At 39.2% G+C, this 22569-nt stretch overlaps 1 pseudogene; it reads left to right on the forward strand.

The window, feature by feature from the left end:
* The first annotated feature begins 448 nt into the window (after positions 1 to 448).
* Positions 449 to 22569, forward strand: part of LOC115519720 — a 42580-nt pseudogene continuing 20459 nt past the window's right edge.

Here is a 22569-nt window from a genome sequence, read left to right on the forward strand (position 1 = left end):
CTGTATCTCCTTCTCTCTCTGCCCCTCTGTCTCTTGTTCTCTCTCTCTCTCTCTTTCTCTCTCTCTCAAAAATAAATAAACATTAAAAAAATTTAAGAAAAGAAATAGAAAGTGTTTTCCATTTGTGTTTGTAGCCATTTCCTGATAGATCTGGATTTAATCATTTCACTCAAAATCACTTATAAATCACTTTGCATGCCTCAGTTGCTATGATAGATGCTGAGGATACAAAATAAATTCAGCATAGTCCTGTCCTTAAGGAATTCTGAACCTGGTGAAGGAGAAAAACAAGTCAGTTGGCCGTTATGAAGAACTGCTATGAGTCAGGTCCCCATATTGTGTAGGGAGACACAGAGGAGAGGCATCTAAATTAAGCTGGAGTCAAGGTGGGATTCCCAGAGGAGGAGACTGCAGAGCTGGTATTTTAAAGATATATTTGGGTATCTGGATGAGCAAAGGGGAGAAGGCACCCACTGGAGGAGTGGTGTGTGGAGGGAAATTGCAATTACAGGCTGTAGTAGAAGGTGGCCGTGTAGAGGGAGACCAGCCTCTGAGGATTAAGGAGAAAGGAAGGCAAAGGAATAGGAAAAATGGTGATCAAGGACCTTGTAGGCTAAGGTAAGAACTGTGAACTTTATCCTGACACCTATGGGCAGCCATGATCATTGGAAAAAATCTTAGTGATTGCAAGGCACTTTTAATGCAAGGGACTAATTAATGATTAATAGTTTTATCTTGGTCAAAGGGGGTTTTAATTCTGTTCCGTTGGTTCTGAGAGGCAATCAGTGGCATTTTTTTTTTTTTTTTTAATGCCAGACAGGCACAGAATCCTTGTTTTCCTTTTCTGGTCTATTCTCGATATTTTATAGAAAAGAAAAGACACAGAGGGAGTAGGTGTCTTGACCAAGGACATCCAGCTACCAAGTAGCAGAGCCAAGATTCCCACTTCATTGAAGAAGCACTGTAATATGTTGAAAAGAACAAAAACATGAGTCAAGAAATGTGAGTTCAAATTTCAACACTGAAACAAATTTGTGACCTTAAAAAAGTCATGTAACCTGGGGCGCCTGGGTGGCGCAGTCGGTTAAGCGTCCGACTTCAGCCAGGTCACGATCTCGCGGTCCGTGAGTTCGAGCCCCGCATCAGGCTCTGGGCTGATGGCTCAGAGCCTGGAGCCTGTTTCCGATTCTGTGTCTCCCTCTCTCTCTGCCCCTCCCCCGTTCATGCTCTGTCTCTCTCTGTCCCAAAAAAAAAAAGTCATGTAACCTTTCTGAGCTTCAGTGCCCTCATCATAAGATAGAGTTAATAATGATATCTTAAAGTACAGATTCTAGTTAGAATTCTAGTTAGGTGAAACATGTCAGCTTATCACTATTAAGTGGGTGCTTAGGATTTGTTGACTCTGAAACTCAAGCACTCTGATTTCTACTCAGGAGTTTTGTTTTTTTATTAAAAAAATTTTTTTAGGGGCGCCTGGGTGGCGCAGTCGGTTAAGCGTCCGACTTCAGCCAGGTCACGATCTCGCGGTCCGGGAGTTCGAGCCCCGCGTCGGGCTCTGGGCTGATGGCTCAGAGCCTGGAGCCTGTTTCCGATTCTGAGTCTCCCTCTCTCTCTGCCCCTCCCCCGTTCATGCTCTGTCTCTCTCTGTCCCAAAAATAAAATAAAAACGTTGAAAAAAAAATTAAAAAAAAAAATTTTTAATGTTTATTTTTGAGAGAGAGAGAGAGAGAGACAGACAGAATTCAAGTGAGTTGGGGCAGAGAGAGAGGGAGGCACAGAATCTGAAGCAGGCTCCAGACTCCAAGCTCTCAGCACAGAGCCTGATGCGGGGCTCAAACTTACAAGCTGTGAGATCATGAGCTGAGCCAAAGTCAGACGCTCAACTAACTGAGCCACCCATGTGCCCCATACTCAAGAGTTGTTTTGCTGCAGTCTTTTTTGGAGGATGGTGTCTACATTATGGCCTTCTTTCTGTTCTTTATTTTAGTCCACAGTATTTCTCTCTCTTTTTTTTTTAATGTTTATTTTTGAGAGAGAGACAGACAGACAGAACATGAGTGGGGGAGAGGCAGAGAGAGAGCTGGAGACACAGAATTTGAAGCAGGCTCCAGGCGCCGAGCTGTGAGCACAGAGCCTGATGCAGGGCTTGAACTCATAAACTGTGAGATCATGACCTGAGCTGAAGTTGGACGCTGAACTGGGGAAGCCACCCAGGCATCCCTCTTTTTTTTTTTAATATTTATTTATTTATTTTGAGAGAGAGGGAGAGAGAGAATCCCAAGCAGGCTCTGCACTGAAGTGGGGCTAGATGTCATACTGGTGAGATCACAACCTGAGGTGAAATCAAGAGTCAAAAGGATGCCTAGCCGACTGACTGAGCCATCCAGGTGCCCCATAGCCCACAGTATTTCTGTGCTTGTGGATTCAAGCTTTAGTCACATCCAAATGGATCCTTTGAGCTGGGGTGGGTGGTTTGGGTCTGTAGAAGGTTCCTGAAAAGTCTCAGTGTAGTAGACCCTGCAAGTTACTGGAATTAAGAGAAAGTGGCAGAAACATTGAAACCTCTGGAGAAGAGCATTTAAAGCTTAACACAGCCTGGATCTGCCTGTGTATCTGCAGATCGAGGCCTGAAATCATCCGGAACCTGAACACTACTCATTAATGATGACAGTGCTTTGAGAAAGTACTATGGGGGTCGGGGGAGTGTGGCTGTGACTTAAGCACAGACATGGAGGCAGAGGCACATTTTTGATATCAAGTTTTCTTAAAATCAACCCATCCAACTTAAGTCATTATAAAGCTAACCAAGGATAACAGCTCTATCAATCAGATCTTTTGCCTTCACAGTTGAATGAAATCTTTTTCTTTTTCCTTTATAACCAAAACTGAGAGGGTAGTTAAATTTCCCAGTTAGAGGCAAAAGAGTCTTTTGTTGACCCTTTGCTCTTCATCTTTCCTGAATAGCTTGCCCTATTTTAATGTTATGCTTTATTATTCATATTATTATTTTTGAAGATTTTTCCCAGGGGAGGAAGGATATAATGAAAAGGCATTAGGTTTCTTATTTGAAGAGCTAATCAGATTTGAGGAAGACAAACCAGCGTGCTGTAGGGTTCCCGGGCAAGAAGCGAAAATGATCTGTTCCCCACTATGGTTATGGAAGTACAGTTTTAGCAAAGTTTTTCCTGGCTTTCCAGGGAAGGCTCCTAAAGGAGGTAGAAGGCCCTACTGTATGGCAGAAGGAGGGATACCAGGCCCATGTTAAGATTATTCCCTTTGAAAAATTGAAATTGTATCCTGATAGCTATAGTGCATTAATTCTTTAGTCTCATTCCGGGAAGAAATGAAGTTATTGTGAAAGAGTTCTGCGTCAGAAAGGGTGTCTGCATCTCAGCCAAGAGAGGTTGATTCTAGCTAATGAATTCCATGTGTGGGTTATTGTATTTTACAAAGCCCAAAGTATACCTTACTACACTCATGGGACCAGGTAAGATTCAGCCACATGCTGAGATCCCACCTATAATGGTCAAAAAAATTGACAAGGAAGTGGGGGGTTTTCCTAATATCACTCCGAGTATTGAATGAGTTCCAAAATGAAGGTGAACTGAGCTTTCTGAAGGAACTTCTTATCTTCAGGACATGAGATAACCCAAGAAAGCCTTAATTTAAGGCTTTCAGGTGATAACTGAAGAGCCAGAGACTAAAGATGGTATACGATCTGCTGCAAGTCACAGAGTGACTATGGCCAGTGACAGACTGATGAGCCAGGTCTTCCCAATTGCAGCACCAACCTCTTTAAAAAAGGAGTTGCTTAACTATTCTGCCTTTATTAAGAATAAAAACTTGAGGGATAGGGGTAGAGGAGGAATCTAGTATTTGTTGGATTGTTCATAGATACTTAGAGTGACGCGTGAGGGTTCTTAAATTTAATATCTCATTTAATTCACAATAATCCTGTGAAGTCAGTGTTATGCTTACTCTATAGATGTAGAAACTGAGGCTTGGGGAAGTCAACTTGGCCCAGGTACTAAAGCTAGTATACTGAAAGTGAAATTGGATCCAAAGCCAATTAGGTTCTCAAATTTCCACAAGCCACTATTTAATACTTAGGCAATATTACCTTATGAAATCCTACACTCTCAGAGTTGGAATTGAAATTAGATGTGACCGACTTCTATCTTCAATGCAAACTTTTTCCCTACAGAATTCCCGACAGATGTCCTCCAGTCACGAGGACCTCACTGTCCCACAAGATAGTTAACCCTTGTACATAATATGGTAGGAAATATTGCCCATATTTGATTTCTAAGTTTATCCTTATAACTCCTATCCCCTAGGTCATCCTTTTACATTCTTTTCTGCATGATATATCTAATCATTCGTTTGTTAATTCAAAATATTTATTGAACATTTATTCCATGCCAGGCACTACTTTAAGAGTACAATGATGAATAAAGCAAATATCAACCTGTCTTCATGGATTTTGCATTGTTTAAACAAGGATTTGGGTGTAATTCATATCTGAGTAACTGGAAGAGGAGAACATTAATAAAAGAGCACATAGAATAAAAAAAAAAAAGGTAACCCAGCCTCTAAAATGTGGCTTGCTCAACCCTATAATGTTTATGTAAAAGGCAACTGACATGCCATTGAGATCACTTAGAAAATGAAATATGGGGAGAATTTTTTCTCTGAGAAAGGAATGAAAAAATTTGCTTAGAGCATCTAAATGACTCCTCAGAGATCTGGCTGAGTTATGGCTGGTGACAGAAAGGAATCCCTGGCAAATAGGGCTGGATATTTGGCCGCAGGCAAACTGTGCTGCATGCTGGACTTTCCACTGTGCAAATATTGACTCCAGAAGTTGGTGTGAATAGGGCCATGGTCTTGGTCCTGAAGTAGCAGCTGCTTAGACTGGCTCTCAGAGGACTGAGGAGGAAAATCCAATTCAATCATAGCAGAAAGGAAGCAGGCCTGGGGAAGGCTTAAAAGAAAGCTGCTGGGAAAATACCTTCACCAGGCAAGGTTGAATGATTACTAAGCACCTACTGTATGCCGGGAACTTCACATCGTGATTTTAGGTAATCCTCACAGCAGTCCTCTGAAGGAAGAATTATTAACTGTCTTCTGTAGATTAAGTAGGCCAAGTCTCTTGGAGGTTAAGTCCCTTATCCAAGTTCATAACTAATAGGCAAAGGAGTTGGAACCCTCACCCATGTGTATCTGACTCCCGCTTCTACGCATTTTTCACGACACCATGCTTTTCTCTTCACATTTATGCACAGGCAACTGGCAGTTTCCTTGAAACTTTGAGTTTGTCCAAGAAGAGGTAGGCTGAAGCTGGAGAAGCTTGAGTTTCAGGGCCCTTCATTCTTATGGGACCCATTCAAGGCCTTGGGAGAGGCCTTACCAATAGGATAATATATTTTTGTAAACTTGGCAACATTGACATATATGTATATTCTTTTCTTAAAGAGAGCCTCCAAAATTGTTAAGGCTTTTGTCTCCATAAGACCTGTGCTAAAGCCCTATTTAAAGAACAGTCATTTATTCAACAAATATTACTTAAGTGTCTAATACATGCCAGGCACTGTATGTGCTGGGGATACAGCAACTAAAAACTCAAAATAGAGATCCCTGTCCCTATAGAGCTAATAGCACAAAGACCATGCGCATTGGCAGGATTGTATCAGGAAAGGCATGCCACACTTAAACTCGATAATTTGAAGGCAGTTTAATAAAAGGACTATTTGCCAAGGTGTGGTTGAGTGCAGGTAAACCATAAATAGTGCAGTGTTGTCTGGCTAGTAACAGGAAAGTACTAGCTTGATGGGCAAGAGGAGAGAGTGGATACTAACCTGGAGACAGAGATAGCTGAGTGAAGAAAACTGCCTAATAGGGAATGAGACCTTTGGTTGATGGCAACTAACCAATCATAATGGGAGGGAGCAGGGCAATAAACACTCAGCCTCACTTTGCTCTTGCCCCTCTGATTTCCTGATGGTATTCTCCATTGGCCATACCCATTTGGAAAGTAGAGAGCACATTAGCCCAATTATATATTTATATGGACCAGCCTCCTGTATCACATGGCACAAAGGGTAGACAGTCGAAGTAGAGGAGAAACAGATGATATCCAACACATCATGTGTTCAGTTCAACCCTTACAACTCTGGTGAGGATGTGGTTTATGGAAAAGTGTTATATCGAATAGAATGCAAATTCTCCAGTACTGATATTGCTCCTGAAAATAGTAATAATAGTAATAATAATAATAAACATTTATTGGAAGCATACTCTATTATAGATGGGAACTGAGACTTTGCAGCATTTGATATCACATAGGCTCGTTCCTTGAAACAATATTCTAAAGGGCTCTAAATTGGTCTTTTGCCAACTTTGAAGCATTTTCCATCAATGTAGGAAGAGTTAAACTTCCTGAGGGATCCTTTCATCTCTCTCTCTGTCTTATATATTAGGGTGTATGGGGAAAAAAAAGAAAAACCATTGAGTAATGGTATATATGAAGAATTCACATTCAATCAGCCATAGTGAGGATAATAAAAGATTGAGAAGCACTAATTACTAAATCCAAATGGATACTCTTTTGCAAATGCCTTAGTAACCCCCTGGTTCTCTCTCAGATTGGGCATTTGCTAAAGGTCCATTGGACCTAAGAGGCAGAGTGTGAAAGACACTAGTCATTGAATAATTCCCATTTCCTTCCTAACATATTCTTAAGTAGAAAGGCTATTCCCAAAGAGGACCAACAGAGACTGACCCATTTATGAAACTGAATTGATTTGTCCACCTGAGAGACATGTTTCAAATCACTGAGGCCACTGAGATTGGATATGCAAATAAGTTCTTCCAGAGTTCTGCAAAGGTATCCAAAGTGAACTTGGAAAAGTTCACAAATTTTAAGAAAGCTAACAATTACTTTCTGTACATTCATGACATAGACACACATTAGCTATACTTAATATCCAGAAACTCTAATCTTTGTTGAAGTAAGTGAGCTTCCTGAAAGTATCATGGAAATCTAGATCCCAAATTACGTTTTGAATTAAAGAACATTTAAGCTGTAAATTGAGCTTACAAATTATTCATTGAATACGTCCCTTTGACAGATGACAAAACTGTGACCTAGAAAAGGAAAATGACTTGTTCAAGGTTGTACAACATGAGCTAGTGGCTGAGCTGTGAGAACAGAACAGACAGCCTTCTGTTCTGTCTCTAGTCCCATGATCCTTATAGTTGTATCATACTGTCTTTCAGAGACACAGACAGGCACACCAGAAGACTGGGAGTCCATGAAGATTGCTTGGCCCATGAGAGAAAAAATATTGATCACTTCTCTAATAATATAGAAGGGAAAATCCAGTGTTAAAGAATTCAGTTGGAGAAAAAAATATAGGAGAAAGGAAAGCTCCTAAAATATTCTCATCTGCCTGCACTAAAAAAGGAAGCTTTAACTTGTGTAGTCTTCTTTGATGTCACCAGGTTGTTAGTTTCATGAAATGTGGGCAAGAACAATATTTACTTCTTAGACTGTAATATTGGCAAATGATCTTTTTTTAAAAAAATGTTTATTTATTTTTGAGTAGAGAGTACAAATGGGGGGGGGGGGGGGAGAGAAAGGAGGACAGAGGTTCCCAAGTGGGTGCTGTGCTGACAGCAGAGAGCCTGATGTGGCAGGCTCACAAATCACAAGATCATGACCTCAGCTGAAGTTGGACACTTAACAGACTGAACCACCCAGGTGCCCCATCTTTTTTTTTTTTTTAAGAATATTGGAAGATGATCTCAACTCAAAGATAGGTTTATTTTTATTTTTTTTAACACTTATTTATTTTTTTGAGAAACATAGAGAGACAGAGCACAAGTTGGGGAGGGGCAGAGAGAGAAGGAGACAGAATCCTTCAGATAATTCCACCTGCTTTAGGCTCCAGGCTCTGAGCTGTCGGCAAAGAGCCTGACGCGGGGCTCAAACTCACAAACCGTGAGATCATGACCTGAGCCGAAGTCGAACGCTCAACTGACTGAGCCACCCAGGCGCCCCAAAGATATGTAAGTTTAAACAGCAGATCATATTGACAATGGTAGATTAGTTGAGAAATGAACAAATGGGATCTAGGGCCTGATAATTGCTGAACAACTTTATTCTTCAAGAGCTATTCAACTAACCTAGACAACTGATGCTTTACTCCTTTTCCTGAGTAAGTATGGAAAACTTGAGAAACGTATGTGTTCAGACTCTGAGCTCTCCTAAGACTCCATTATGTGAATTTAGCTTTGGATGAAGCAAGAAAATTCAGTCACACCCCCTTTTAATGAGCATCTTTCCATTCAACTGGGTATGGTCCCACTGAGTTTACCTGTAATCTAGTCACACCTGGTTTTCCAAGAAGCCATTAACCCCACTAGCTGTTATCTGCCTAGCATCAATTGTCACCTGAGACATTAATTTTGGACTTTGTGTCTGATGTCACCAGGTATGAGAAGCACTTAATTCTTTCCACTGATAGCTAATATCTTGTTTCTCTTCACACCTTTGTTGTTTTTATTGACCAGGGAATCATTTTCTATTCCCATGGAGTTCTCTAAGAACTTCCCTGACTCCTTATTCTTCCAAGAATCAATGCTTCCAACGTATTTTCAGTTGGTTGGTGTTGACAACGTGAGCACATATTAAAAATATTGAGTCTTAAGTTAGAGAGGGAGGCAAACCATAAGAGACTCTTAAAAACTGAGACTAAACTGAGGGTTGATGGGGGGTAGGAGGGAGGGGAAAGTGGGTGATGGGCATTGAGGAGGGCACCTGTTGGGATGAGCACTGGGTGTTGTATGGAAACCAATCTGACAATAAATTTCATATTAAAAAAAAAGAATTTAAAAAAAAACGAATTTTGAAAAAAAAATATTGAGTCTTGAAACAGATCAAATTTGGACAAGAATACTTCTGCTAGAATGGAGAATTGGTGAACTCCCTTGTACTGCAGGTTGTTATTTCCTTTCCCATTTGGTCTGAACATTAATAACATATGGAAATGTTGTGGAAAAAGTAGGAAGTTTCTCAAATATCCTATGGAATGACATTTTTACATTTTGAGGGAGAAGATCCATGCCCTTCTTAGTACATTTTTATTATTTTGAGGCCACACTGGTTATCCATTCATTTTCAATTCTGTCTCATGACGTAGAGAATCATCCATGGATCCATGCTCTGGACTGCAGGCCATGATAAGCATCAAAATTCAGGCTTATTTTTCTGTGGCTATTAATAATGGACTGAAGCATATTAAATAAGACAAAGGCAGAGAAAAATTTGCTACCAATAGGGAAATTTGGCCCATGGTAGGTCTATAATGAATCCTATGTGAGTGACTCATCACATAAGCCTACAAAAAGCTATGATGTTTGTTTCTTTATACATTTAGATTGAAGACAAATACGCCCTGTAAAACTATGAACACTGACATAATAAACCATTGTGGATCCTTTGAAGGTACCTAAGTTACCCTAAATGACCACAAAAATTCAGCCATGCCTAACTCATGCATCAACCTCATAACATTCTGAAGTCTCATTTTTTTAGCTACATATTTATATAATTTTCAATGTTCATATTCACTGCACTGAGGAAGATCTATGAGGCAAACTGGAGGGGACTACTCAAATATTGTCTTGTCAATGTAATTTGTATTTGATGTAGAATCAAGACTTCAAATAGGGTTAACCAAGAGCAATGAGAATGACAGATGGAAAAGTATATCAGGCCTTTTTGGATTGATTGATTAATTGGCTTATTATATCATTCAAAAAATTCTAATTGGGTGCTTACCAAGTTTGATATACTATATCCATTGGTGACTAAAACATGCAGTCCATGCTCTTACAGAAGGTACAATCCAGTGACCTTTAGATTTAGATTAGGCAGTATTTGTAGCAACAGTATCAAAGTACATATCCATGAGGATACTATATGCTTTTTTGAGCACACTTTTAGGTAAAAATTAAAAAATCTTGGTATGGATCCAAAAGTCACTCAAGAATGGGTACTCCTTACATTGTTCCTTTGCCTCTGCTTTACATCAAGTACTTGGTTTGCTTTAAAGGTAAAATAAAAAAAAAGTACGCACCAACTAATACTTAATTTTTGTATGTTGACAAGTAATGACTTGTTTCACTGTAGGAGAAGATATTTATTTTTAGGGTAGAATTATATAAAATATGTTGTTATTTTTTCTTGATTTTTTAAAAAAAGAATCATGAATATGTAAACATATTTCATGTCAATCAGAAGAACATTCCCAAGAATTCTCTATGGATTTCTGGTTCCATTGTTTTTTCTCCTCTTCAGTCTTCTCCATAATATTAATTACCTATCGTAACTTATTAACAGTCAACTTGATATATTTGTCTGTATATTTTATTTCATTAACTCTTACTGTTTTATATGGCTTCCAAACATTTGGTTGCTTTCAGGTTTAGATATTTTTGCAAACAGGGTGCTGTGGCTCGTATTTGCTATAGAAGTTGATCTAGTGCGATGGGGCAAACCAAGACCAGTGACAAATGAGAGATAGAAGGGAGCTAGTCAGATAATTCCACCTCATTTATCTTTTTGGGGATTTCTCTGAGGTGAAAAATTTCTTTGTGAACCTTCCTAAGAAATCCTGCAGGTCAAGCAAACATACCTGATAACAAACTGCTGTAAGTCTTCCTGACTTACTAAGAAAAAGTGGCCAATGTGATAAAATACATTGCATTGCTTCTCATATTTCTTTACCTCATTTATTTTTTTTCACTTTCCTATCTCTAGGTTTGTTTCTTCTAAATAAAGTATTATCGCTTCAATCCTTGCCTCAGGCTCTGCTCTGTAGAGACTTGGCTAAAACCAGATGTGATTCTAGCAAACAGAGTTTTAAAATTATACTGCCTACTTGTCTAGAAGCAGTAAGACTCATTGCTGGTAGTAAGATGCTGTACATTATAATCACTTAAGTGTTTAGCTGTCGATGTTGGTGAAGTGCAGTTAAAGGATAAGGCATTGAGAGACCAAGAAACTGTACCTCTTAATTGATATGGCGGCAAGGTTTTTTCAAATAAAGTTTGTAAAATGAGGTGGCTACTTAGACAACATTAAAGACATCGTTCAAAAAAATAAAAGATAAAGGAGAGTCAATTTCAACTTAAGGAAGAATATAAAAACCAGAAGGTTTTTATCAGAGCTTTATAGGTCAGTCTTCTGCAGTCTCAAGACACAGCTATGATGAAATTAGGCCCAGGAACTCATGATAAGGGTGACTGGGCTGCAAAGGAGATACATGCATAGTCTTTGTAGGTCTCTTAGGTCCCAATCAGGGCCTTGATAGAAAAAGAGTAGAAGCACAAGACCAGGGATAGAAACAGTTGAATAAATAAATCTGAAAATCTGGAACACCCCCAATTCTCTCTGATCTTTCTGGCCAGTAAAAGCAACATCTCTTATATTTTCCAGAGGAGAATAGTCTCCCCTTTTCTGGAGACCATGTAATAATTTGGCCTGCAGCAAGTGTCTCATAAAGTGACTCTCTTTATTTCAAGACTCACCCCTACCACTTGTCATTCATTGCCTCTTGGCTGACAATTATGGTTAGGTCTCAGTACAGCCTTGATAGAAAGTACAAGCTTAAGGACACCTGAATGGCTCAGTCGGTTATACATTTGACTTCAGCTCAGATCATGATCTCATGGTTCGTGAGTTCGAGCCCCGCGTTGGGCTCTGTGCTGACAGCTCAGGGCCTGGAGCCTGCTTCAGATTCTGTATTTGTCTCTCTCTCTGCCCTTCCTCTGCTCATGCGCTCTCTCTCTCTCTCTCTCTCTCTGTCTCTGTCTCTCAAAAATAAACATTAAAAAAAAAGTACAAGCTTAGGTCTGAAAAGAAAAACACCTAAGTCAAGGCAATTCCAAAATTTGTCTAATGTGTATCAGGAAGAACAGGAGGGAATAGTTGAAATGTGCAAATTTCTGTGTCACATTTAATGTCACCAGGTAGCATCTAATGCAAGAGGGAAGAATGACTTATTCTTAGGATGTCAGCCATATTTTTTCCTCAATATTCCTGTGCTTGTACATTTAGATAGATCATGGGAGCACATAGGTACGTTATTCACAATCTCCACAACATAAGCTCCTCCTCACCTAGGCTCATATAACCACTGTCACTGCTGAGTGCAAATCTGCCAGCAGCAAAAACCAAGGAACAATTCTCAGGAAGACCAAGCAGCCACCTGGCAGCAGATCACAGCATCAAAATCCTTCTACCTTGGAGGAAGAAGTCATTTTAGAATTGACACATACTCCAGATATCATATTAACTTCCCTTCCCATAGACCCTTTCCTATCTGAAAGCTTACAAAAAGTCTCATCCATTGATATGAGTACAACACAACATTGCCTTTGATAAAGAGACCCATTGTATAACAAAAGAAGTATGGCAATGAGCTCATGGTTATGGGTTTGTGATCTCACTACGTACCTTATTACTTGGAAACAGCCAGTCTGATAAGAGTGGAAAGGCCAGTGAAGACTCATCTGAGGGCGTTAGGATTGGGCAGTGGGAATATGCTTGCAGGATAGGATACTGTCCTTCAAAATGTGGTGTATACTTTGAACTAGTAGTATTTTGTCCTGTTTAAATACATTGCTCTAGAGAATGAGGAATGAAAGTGAAAATGGGCGCCAAAATCTTATGCCCAGGGATCCACTTACAGAATCTGCTTCCATTCCCTTAATCTAAGACCCTGCCATGTTACAGAACCTAGTTTTGTGGTGGTGGAAAATTCTTTTCCAAAGGATAAAATAGATTTTTACTAAACTGGGTGTTGTAACTACTACTAAATCACTTTGGACTGCTCAAATGGCAGTAGACTAATAGGCTTAGAGGAGCACTATGGTACTGGTGGTGGTAATTTATCCTACCACCTACGGAGAAAGGGTGACTACTACTCTAAGAGGGTAGATCTGCAGTCCAGAGGAATCTGTGAGGTGTCTCTTCATACTTCTGTGTCTGGTAATGACTATGGTCAACTATAGCAAACATACCTAAACAAGGGCAAAACAATGAAAAACTAAGAACTCAGATCTCTTAGAGATTATAATCTGGGTCATTCTGCCAGGCAAACAACCGAGACCAGTTAACATGTTAGCCAAGGGTAAAGAGAATCTAAGATGGATAGTTGATGAAGGAGTTGATGAATATCAATTTTGCCCTCTAGACAAACTAAATCAGCAGGACCGTAACTTGTCTTAGAAGCTCTTTTGTTTTACTCTTCTAGGATACCACAACTGGCCACCATATTGAATATGAATTATTGGACTTCTCCCTTTCTTCTCAGAGAAGCAAGGAGAATACCTTCCTTTTTTAAAAAAAAAGACATCTCCACTGTAGTCCTGGAACTTCCTATGAAAGAAGAGAATAAATGGATCTCGGTGGCATGAGATGTTGTCCATACCCAAACTAAACCTTCCTTTGGAGCTCAGTGTTTCTCTGGATGGATTTACCAGTCTGTGTTTGAACTTCATCACTCAATTTCTGTGGGTTTTTTTTTGTTCACTAGGTCCTTGTGAATCCATCTGAGATGCTCCCAGCTGGCTCACACTGTGACTAGTTGCAAGCAGAAACAGAAGCTAAGTCTCTCTGGTTAGCTCACACTAAGAAGCAGTACCCTATTCCAACCCACTAACTCACAAGTATATAACCTTGAGGGTTTTTTTAAAGTTTATTTATATATTTTTGAGAGAAAGAAAGTAAGCTCGTGTGAGTGGGGGAGGGGCAGAGAGAGAGAGGGAGAGAAAGAATCCCAAGCAGGTTCTGTGCTATCAGCACAGAGCCCGATGTGGGGCTCCGACTCACAAACCATGAGTTCATGAAGTGAACAGAAATCAAGAGTTGGACGCTTAACCGACTGAGCCACCCAGGAGCTCCTATGACCCTGGTTTTAAAGAAGACTTAGAAAAAAAACCCCAGCACAACAGGAAAAATAACACAAAACACTGATTAGACTAGTGTTATATCACTTGACATTTTATTAATCAATTACTATGTGCCAGACATTGAATTCTATAGAAATGTACAACAAGGCATAGTTTCCACACTCAAGAGGGTAATAGTCTCATGAAAGTGATAAGAAAAATAATGGCAATATAAGCTAAAAAATGCACAGTCTCTTACAGAGTTGAGAAAAAAAGGAACTATGCAATTTCTCAGGGTCTCAGGAAAGGCCACAGAGGAGAGCTATTTAGAAAACTAGCAGCTATAAATTTTCATTTAATTGTTGGAGGTTTGAGAGATGACATAGAAATCCTAGGGTAGACAGAAAGTTCTTACTGGTTCAAGTGTTCCATTAGGACATGCTGTTATACTTTAGAGTGTTATAGGATCCTTCTTCTCTTTCAAGTAAGAACGCCTACTTTCTGCATTCTCCCCCAGGGGCATTTATTGAAATCTGAGGCATATGTGTCACCTCTTGTCAAGCTGTGTGTGGTGGTGGGTAGGGGAAAGCTGAGCCCAGCAGCTCTCTAGATAGCAGTGCCCTTTGTCTGAGTTGAAGAGACCTTCATATCCTCAGTTTTGAATCATAATTAGCACCAATTGCTAGTAGTCATTTCAAACTATTTGAGGCTTCATTGTGTGGGGAACCAGCATGGAGCTTTCATTCTTGCAGCTTGGAGCTTACGTGAAACTGGAAAAGACAAAAATTATTGAAGGGAGGGGGGTACCCAGTGTATTTTTTATAAAGATAAGAAAGATATTTTTGGCGACTACTTCTTGATATATTCCTCTAGTTTCTAGTTAGACTTATGAACATACATTTAAATGCTTGCCTTTATTTGTCCCCAACTCCTTTGTCATCAACATATCCATTAGGCAATTAATTGTAACTGCTTCAGTTCCTGCCTAGGCCAGCCAGCTCTTGGAGAGAATGAAGGAGTTTCATGGAATTGGAGGGGATTGAAATAAGATAAGGTAGAAATCTGATCCTGGCTCTTTTAGGAAGGTTATAGGTTGCAGGAAAGCTATGAGGTTATTGGTGCCTGCCTTGAGACCATGTGGCTGTCAGTAAAGAGCCAGGCTGAGCTTCAGGTTTGCAACATCTGTGTTAGGCACAATCCTAAGAATGACCCCAGTGATCTTAATCCTTGTATAATACCCTCCCCTTTGAATGGAGGTAGAACCTATAGACATGATCAGATAGCCTCTAATGATTATTGTGTTATGGCAAAAGGAGATTATCTAGATGGGTATAATATAATCACATGGAGTCTTTATTTTTATTATTTTTTCAGAGTTTATTTATTTATTTTGAGAGAGACAGCACAAGCTGGGGAGGGGCAGAGAGAGAGCAGAAGGAGAATCCCAAGCAGGCTCCACACAGTCATCGTGCAGATCATGACTTGAGCTGAAATCAAGAGTCTGACATTTAACCCACCGAACAATCCTTAAAAGCAGAGTGTTTTCCCTGGCTGGTATCAGAAGAAGTATGAGAGATTCCAAGCATGAGAAAGATTTGATGTGCTGACTTAAGGGGGCCATGGGATGAGAAATGTGGTTGGTTTCCAGAATATGAGCACAGCCCCAGCTGATAGCCAGCAGGAAAATGGTGGCTTCAGTTCTAAAAAGACAAGGAATTGAATTCCACTGGTAACAGGAATGAACTTGAAAGAAGACTCTGAGTTTCAGATAAGAACATAGCCAGCTGATACCTTAATGTAGCCTGCACAGAGAGTGCATGCATAGAGTGCCACATTTCTGCACTACAGAGCTATGAGATAGTGAATGAGTGTTGTGTCAGGCTGCTAAATATGACCTGTTTTTTGTTTGTTTGTAGTAGAAAACTATGCAATATCCAAGGGTGGAAATAGTTTGAACTGCAGATTTATAGTCAAACATGGGCTCATCATGATTATCATTTGTTACATGCTAAGTGACGTTGGGTTTAATTGCAGATGTTTACTTCCTCACCTATAAAGAGATAGAATAATACCCACCTGATTCTAGGACTGTGGCCACAATTAAATGAGATAAAGTTTACGCAATGCCTAGCACACAAAACATTGTTTCACACCTCCTGGGAAGACTGACCATTCTATTCAGAAGAGATAGAAATAGCCCATGATAGGGGCACCTGGGTGGCTCAGTCTGACTCTCATTTTGGCTCAAGTCATGATCTTGAGGTTTGTGGGATCTAGCCCCACATCAGGCTCTGCACTGACAGATTGGGATTCTCTCTCTCTCTCTCTCTCTCTCTGGTTGGGATATTCTCTCTCTCTCTCTCTCTCTCTCTCTCCCCTCCCTCCCCTGCTTATACTCTCTTTGTCTCTCTCTCAAAAATTAAAAAGATGATTTGCAAGATTAGAACCACAGATATCTCTGGAAGAGGAATAGGGTGGAACTCTGGAGAGAAACATTTGGGTAAAAATTAGGGAAGCATATTGTCTATTTGGAACCAGACTAGAACCCAAGAATTCTAGGATCACTGCTAACACTAAGATCATTGCTAAAGCCAAGAGTCATAGAGTACCATACATCCTGGTCTAGATGTGACTGAGAAATTTGTGGACTGACAGGAAAAATGCTATTCATTTATTTATTTATTTATTTATCCATTCCCCAAATATTAATTGAGCACTTGTGTGCACGGTTTTTGTCCAAGATACTGGATTGCAGCAGTGAACGAAATGGATGAGAATTTCTGCCTTCCTGGTATTACATTTTCACAGGAAGAGGCAGCCAATAGACAAGAGAGTTTGTCAGAGAGTGACAAGTGCTAAGGAGAAAAATAAGCTCAAAAAGAGGGATAAGAAATGTAAGAAAACAGGCGCCCAGCAACCACAGCCAGAGATTTAAATAAGGTGATTAATAAATGTCTCAGAAAGTAAGGACCTTACAGCAAAAACCTAGGGAATGACCTAGATGAGTTTCTGGGGGGCGAACTCTCTAAGAACAGGGTATCTGGTTTTAAAGCCTTCACATTTTCTGGTTCCTGCTAAGCAAAACAGTAGCATCAAAACCACTTGCTTGCCTCATAGTGCCTGGACAACCTTGAGCAATCCATTGACGTAGGTATTTAAGCCACACGTTATTTGGTCCTCAGAGTTTAAATGGAGCCCAGTCTGGACTCGAGGGATCAAGTCTGATAACATCTTTAAAGCCCGTGTAGATCAGTATCTCCATTACCAACACCGAAGCACTTGTATGTGGCAGGCAGTGACATTAGTGCTGAGAACAACTCCTCAGTAAACAAACAGATAGGGTTTCCTATTCTTGAGGAGTTGACATCCCTTAAAGATTAGAGGAGAGAGACATTTAAAAACAAAAATCAACAACCTCATTACAAATTGTGATTATGGAAGGAAACACAGAAGTGCCCAAGATAGAGACCGGCAGGGCGAGGAATCGCTTTGTACACTGGTGGAGGAACAGGACCCTGAGAAGATATCATTGAAGCTGGTGAAGCAGTGTGGGAGTGGTACTGGCAGTCTGTGCAAAGGGGTGGCTCCTTGGGGCACTTGGAAGAAGTATAAGGTTCTCACAACTTGCCTCAAGACCTGAAAATTTGATTTGCACACATCTAAAACAATCTCCAAGCAGCACTGTTCATGACAGCCAAAAGATAGAAACAACTCAAATGTCCATCATCGTTTTGTTGGAAAATGAACATGAAACGGAATGTCACCTGGAACATTACTGTGCTGCAACGTGGGTGAATATTGAAAATACGATGCTCAGTAAAGATGAAGCCACCATGAAAGACCACATGTTGCATGGTTCCACTTATATAAGATGTTCAGAACAGGCAAATCTATACAGGGAGACAAAAAGGAAATTAGTGGCTACAAGGGGCTGGGGGAGGCAGAAAGTGAGTACTAATAGACACAAGCTTTCCACTTGGGATAAAGAAGTTCTGGAACTAGGTGGTGGTGATGGATGTACAAGATTGTGAATGTACCTAAGGCCACTGAACTGTCTACCTTAAAATGGTTAAAATGTAAATTTTATATTATGTATACTTTGCCACAATCAAAGTATAGATGGTCTCAAAGGCAGATGTGTCTGAAACACCTGTTTAACTCTCTGGTTTACCTGGATTTTTTTTTTTTTTACTTCAAGTCTTTGAAACTACAAAAATGGCATGATCCCCACTCCCTGCCTTCTCTCATGAAAAACATGTGTACAGGGTAAAATTGTACCACGCTAGAGTTGTACCATAAATAGGGAAAGCCAGAGGAGAAAGAACATTTAGCAGCTGCTTATGCTTCATGTCTTTTGTGGGCACTCAGAAGTCTCTCCTGGGTCTCACTGGTTCGGTTCTTATTGGACTGATTTATTTTTCCAGAATGTGTGCTTCTAATTCTTAATTTTAAGGTCAACATCTTTCCTGACTGGCACCAGAAATGTTTAACAAGGATGACTAAACTGTTCCTCATTTCCTACTTTCATTTTCCAGCGTGTGTCAGAAAGCATGCCGGCAGGAGATCAAACACCCAGGTTGAGTGCTTTGAAGTTGACTTCATGATAGATGTTGTAGAGGCAAACACCCAACACCTTCTTCCAAGAAGCTAGAACAGGAGCAGTTAAGGATAATCACCCTTTAGAGACTGGAAAGTAATATCTCATTGATACACATGTTCCAGGGTACCAGCTCTACCTTTTAATGCATCAGCATGGAGCTGTAGAGAAAGCAGAGGCTTCGGAGTCAGTTAAAGGTTTTCAAATCCCAGTTTATCCACCTGGCTAGCTGTTGGAAAATTGGGCAACAACTAAATTTCACTGAACTATGATTCCTTCATCTGTAAAATGGGAAGGTGGTTAAAAGAAGTGAAAAGTATGTATCAAAAGCAACCAGCACAGCATAATAGCTCATAGAAAATACTCAATGAAAGGAAATTAATAGGGACCATAGCAATAATCAGAATCTGTTCTTCAGGGAAGAAAGCAGGCAGATGTTTGAAGTGGCAATTCACCAGTATGGAGCAGACAAGGACCACCTCTCGGCAAATCATTTTTGATTGCCTTAATAGATAAAGGTCTGTTCATATTGTGTATGTCTTTCTGTGTATGTTTTGGCAAATCGTGTCCTTCAAGTTATTGGCGCATTTCATGGAGGTTATCAAAGTTGTGGACATAGAATTGTTCATAGTATCACTTCAATATCCTCTCAGTGTCCATGAGATTGTAGTAATTAATGTCCTTTCAAGATGGACTGTTCATTTATGGATTAGAGAAGATAAAGGTAGAAGGAATATTTGGGAGGGGATCAAACCCCCAGTTTTTTAAAGTTTGCTTATACATTTTGAAAAAGAGAGTGTGTGAGCAGGGGGAGGGACAGAGACAGGAAGTGAATTCCAGCAGGCCCTGAGCTGTCAGTACAGAGCCTGATGTGAAGCTCAAACCCAAGAACCCAGATGCTTAACCAACTGAGCCACCCAGGTGTCCCAAACCCCCAGGTTTGGACAGGTTAAATCTGAGATAACAATAAAACAACCAAATGGAGAAATTGAGAAGGAATTGGATAAACAAGATGCAGTTTAGTGTGTCCTATAAGCTCATTGTGTAAAGGAAGAGGGAGAGAGGAACTATATTAAATGTTGCTAGTAGAGCAGATTAAGATGTGGATAAGATTCAATCTTTCAATTTATCATTTAATCTTTCAAAATAGAGATCTGGAATTATAGATGTTTTGACAAGAACAGGTGTAATGGAGCTATGGCTCAAAATTTGGATTGGACTGGACTGAAGACAAAGTGAGAGGAGATGAATTAGAGAGGGAGGAAAGTGGACTCTTTAGAGGAATGTGTTATGCTGTCCTCTGAGAAGCACATTCCAAGATGGAATTATATGTACAAAGATTCATTTAGTGAACATAGCTGTGTTGGAGAAAATGGAGGGGGAGCTAAAAGACCTGGTAGAGTCCCCTGAGTGTGATGCAAGCCTGACCTTGCAAGAAAGAGAAAGGGGTCGAAGGTCGGGGGGACACATCAGATGTTGTGCATCTTAAAGACATTTCTACAGGTTGTCAGAGTCCTTGAGCCAAGGTCTGCCATCAGAGGATTCCCATTTCAGTGGACTAAGTGTACCTGCTTTAGGGTCATGCTGCACTTAGTCATTGACTAGAGGTAGCTGTGGGACACATGGCCTTTGTGCAAATGTAGAGGTGGATTTCAGAGCACAGCAACTGGGCTTTTAGTTACACTCCCTGTAGTTGGAGGTTGCCAGAGGCATTTTAATGGCTGCCATAAGGATTTTTTTCTGTAAAAAAGCAGAAGGAAATAGTGTGGTACATGAATGAAAACATGTTCTCTTTATAAATGGAAAATTTGCATGTCTATGTGATTATGAAAATTGATGATATAGGAAATAAAGTGGAGTTGCTGGAGCTAAGTTCTTGAGGAGGTGTCAGGAAATGGGATGTGGTGTAAGAGTGGAAGGGTTGAGATCTGTACAGGGGTATGTGAAGAGTTTGGGCATTAAAACAGAGGGTCAGGAAGAAACAGGTAAATTTATTTTGTGATGTGAGCTTGTCAAAGTTCTCTTCTGATTACTTCTTTCTTCTGAGGGAAATAGTAAGCAAGGTCTTAAGCTGAGAGCAAGAATGGGAGTAGGTGTAGCAGTTTGAGGAGAGAGAATATAGCTGGAATAGTCATGTAACAGAGTAGGAGAGTGAGTGAAATTAGCATAATTATCAAGCAACCTTAAAGTTGAAGTTCTGCGTGAGTTTAACTATTCTGAATTTCAAATGAGAGCAATCAGTAGGGTTTTGTTTTTTTTTCTCTAACCAGTTCTGCTGTGAGAACATTGGACAGTAAGTAGAGAATTGTATCTCAGTGAGGTTAGTAACAGATGATGATGATACTTACCATGGTGAGCATTTAGTAATGTATAGAATTGTTGAATCGATATGTTGTACACCTGAAACTAATACAACACTGGATGTCAGTAATACTTGAGTATTTAAAAAAAAGTAAATTTAAAAATTTTCAGTGGCATATTGTTTTAAAGTATCTTTTTGCAAGTAACTTTCCATTGCATTAGTTATATTGTGGTCAGAGAATATGGTCTGTATGATGACACATCCTTGAAATTGGTTGAGACTTACTTCAGGGTATAGGACATAATTTTTCATAAAGGGTCTAAGTGTGCTCAAATAGGATATGTGTTCTCCAACACTGATGCAAGACTGTTTACATATATGTTCATTAGACCAAACTTGTTAGCTGTGTTGTTCAAATTTTCCATATCTTTAGTGATTGTTGTGCTTAATTTTAGACAGATAATTATTTTAAATATTCTAATGAGTCTTCAGTTTATCCATTTTTACCTCAAGTTTCACTTTTTTTTGCCTTATGTATTTTTGAGGTCACCTTTTGAAGTGCATACAGATTTAAAATCATTAAAATTCTAGGAGAATGAAAACTTTCACTATTACATGATAATCTTTTCCCTTTTAAAAAATGCTTTTCGCTTTCACATCAATTTTATTTAATTTTGGCATGGCTGACATAAATTTCTTTTGGATAGCATATGTCTGAGAAGTCACATTTCTTCCATTTCATTTTAATATTTTGGTGTCTTGATGGCTTTACATATATTACTTACAAATAACAAGTGTTAGTATCAAAAAAAGTCCAAACTAAAGAATTTTATTTAGAATTTTAATCTAGTCATATTTGTTGTAATTATTGTTGCATTTGGATTTATTTTTAGCACCTTTTTTGGTGCTTTTTATTAATTTTACTTCTTCTGTGTCCTTGCCTTTCTTCCTTATCTTCTTTAGGATGAAATTTTTAAAAATCTCATACCATTTTTCTCCTTTTACTGATTTTAAAGTGATATACTATTTCTTTTATTTTTTTCTGGTCAACCTTGAAATTTAAGTGTTTACACTTAAAGTCTAAATTACGATTAACATCTTTCCCCTTCCTTTGAATAATATAAAATCTTAAAATACTCTGATTCTAATGGTTTACCAACTGGCTTATATGGTGTGTTTTACAATATTTTAGCTTTAAATAGTTTCATTTTAAACCTACAAGTTGAAAATTATTATTTACTTTTTTATAGAGTCAATGTTTGTTTCTATTTCCACATGTTAACCTTATTATTTGTTCAATATTCCTTCTTGTTTCTCCAGCTTTTCTTGTGGGGCTGGTAATATTTTCCTGGAATACATCTTTTGTAGTTCTCTTTATTGAAGGTTTATTGGTGGTAAACTTTCTCAGTTTTGTTTACCTAAAAACCTATTTTTTCCCTGTAATTTTGAAAAAATACTTTCACTGTATATACAACTCTAAGATTCCAGCTATTTTCTAATAGCATTCTATGTATATATTTTCTTTCTCTCTCTTTAAGTTGCTATTATGGTTTTTGAGAAGTTAATTATTAGTTTAATTATTGTTCCCTTGTTGGTGAGTTAACTCTTCTCTTTATTTGTTCTTAAAATTGGTCTTTTCTTTGATATTGTTTGGTATTGATCTGATATGGCCAAGTGTAGATTTGTTTTATTTATCCAGCTTGGGATTCAT

The sequence above is a fragment of the Lynx canadensis genome, chromosome C1, assembly GCF_007474595.2.
Source record: "Lynx canadensis isolate LIC74 chromosome C1, mLynCan4.pri.v2, whole genome shotgun sequence".
Taxonomy (NCBI): Eukaryota; Metazoa; Chordata; class Mammalia; order Carnivora; family Felidae; genus Lynx; species Lynx canadensis.